Here is a 2,500-nt window from a genome sequence, read left to right on the forward strand (position 1 = left end):
CAGATATAGATATGAGTTAATTTCCGTCTGCATTACCTCCAACACTCGTTTTGGAATGAGATTTCGTGCTTTGGGAAATCAAAAGGTAGACGCAGATGGTGTGGCTGTGAAAACAGCGAATAAAGTGGAGAGGATACGTATAACAGACAAGTATAACAGAAAGGGAATTACTGGGAGTCCTTGAGAAGGGCCCGTATTCAGATATAATTAGTTTATCGCAAAAATTGAGCTTGAATAAGAAACAAATTAAAAAATCTAAAAAATACACAGCGAAAATAGCACCATTTTTTACGAAAGCAGAAAAATGAGATTTATACGTAGGAGAAGGTCCTGTTTTCAAACGTAATTTAGTTTATTGCAAAAATTAAACTTAAATAAAACAAATTTTTAAAAATCTGAAAAATACAGAGCGAAAATAGCAGAAAAATTAGAGTAAAGTAGGAGAAGGGCCTGTTTTCAAACAAGTTTGTTTATCGCAAAAATTGAGCTTAAATAGCAAACATATTCAAAATATCTAGAAAATACAGAGCGAAAATAGCAAAAATTTTTACGAAAGCAGAAAAATGAGATTAAAGTAGGAGAAGGACCCGTTTTCAAACAATGTTTATATAGCAAGAATAGGGCTTATATAAGAAAGAAATTAAAAAATCTAAAAAAATACAGAGTGAAAATAGCAGCATTTTTTAAACAAGCAGAAAAATACGAGTTAACTAGGCTACTAAATGACCTTGCATGAAGAGGAAATAATGACCAGCCAGGAAGAATATTATGTGAATTATTTATACGAATTAAAATCATAAAAACTTTGGTCTTGCTAGTAACCAGCCTCAAACCCCGTTGACTGCATCATATACTAATCCGTTCCAAGCCTCTGCTAAGATAAACAGCCATTTCTTATTGTATTTGAGGGAGGTGAATCGTTAAAACGACTCTAAATGCATCGTTTTGATACTGTTATGCCTAATTTTCGAATCTCAAATTCATGTTACCAGTAGCGACGTAGAAACTAAAAAGTATTGTTCCAGAACACTATCCTGTGGAACTCCGTACACGAAAGATCTAGGTTCACCAATAGTGCCCTTCTGTGTGGAACTTAAATACCTTAATTAAGTCAAGAATATACCTCCAATTACAGCATTTATATATATAACTGCCTTAAGATTGACTAAATCAAAGGTTCATTCCTGACGGTATCTAAAAAATTGAAGTCGTCTGTTGTGGCTGCAATTAGCAACCTTAAAGGACATCAAAAGTACCAAATTGTTCCCTGAAGGTATAATGACTACTGTGGAAAAGGTCTCAAGGTTCCTGGAACCTGAACATAAAAATCTTGGCAATCACTGAGAATGAATGAGAGATGCAGATTGGACCCCTATTCATTCACTCGGTATTTGTGATACCCATAGTTATACAAACATTATTAGGCATGTTTTTTAATATTTCTGCTTTCGAAATGAAAATCGTCAAAATATACCGAGCTAATGCATGTACCTTATGCCCACATACACACTTATTTTATTTATATATGTATATATATATATATATATATATATATATATATATATATATATATATATATATATATGACGACATATTTTTAAGACTAAGAAAAAAAAAGGAAGCATTAAGCAAAGAGAGAGAGAGAGAGAGAGAGAGAGAGAGAGAGAGAGAGAAGAGGAATTATTATCACTACTTCAAGACGACTGTAAGTTAGTGAGGATAAATCCTGTCCTCAATAATGAACCATTTCAATCTATCAGTAAATCAGTCTTGAGGCCATTTCGAGCAATGGGTCTTAATTACAGTTCCAAGTGAGCAAACGTTAGTGTATCATTTCGTTTACCAATTATTTTGAAAACTAAATTTCGAGCGATTGTGAAACAGAGCAATAATAGGAAAATGTCATGCAATCCAAACCCAAGAAAAAAAAAATTCTAAAACTAATGAAATTTTTAGAATTGCCGACACGATTCTATGAGTTTTCCAACCAAATCTTTACGAATTATTTGTGTAAAATCAACAATTGGTTCGGGAGAATTTCTTCTTACTCTTTACAATAATGATGATACTAATAACAATCATAATAAAAATACTGGAGCTCACGTGCGTTTTCCAAACCTATTTTTATGAATAACCTTTGTGAAAAAAAAACTATTTCTTCATTTTTTAATATAATAATGATAATAAAACTACTAAACTCACAAAACTCTCGTGATTCAGGTGTACTTGAATTTCAAACAGAAATCGAGGTATTTTTAAATCATTCTAAAAGCAATCCACTCCAGTGGCTGATTTAAACGGGGAGGAGGGCACTTGGTCATGTGGTCCCCCCACCCCCACCCCCATCCCCATGAATACGAATCAAAGAGCCCTGTTTTCTTTCAATAAATCATTATTAGTAGCAAAAATTTGTTTAGTTCATTATTAATTCAACAACAAAACAACTACTACTGCGTGTATATATATGTCTGTGCATACATACATAAATATTGATATATAT

General features: G+C 32.5%; 1 protein-coding gene across 1 annotated transcript in view; it reads right to left on the reverse strand.

Moving 5' to 3' along the window:
* LOC135213012 (TWiK family of potassium channels protein 7-like) overlaps positions 1-2,500 on the reverse strand; it is a 61,546-nt gene that overhangs the window by 51,784 nt on the left and 7,262 nt on the right.

This window comes from Macrobrachium nipponense, chromosome 42, assembly GCF_015104395.2.
Source record: "Macrobrachium nipponense isolate FS-2020 chromosome 42, ASM1510439v2, whole genome shotgun sequence".
Lineage (NCBI taxonomy): Eukaryota > Metazoa > Arthropoda > Malacostraca > Decapoda > Palaemonidae > Macrobrachium > Macrobrachium nipponense.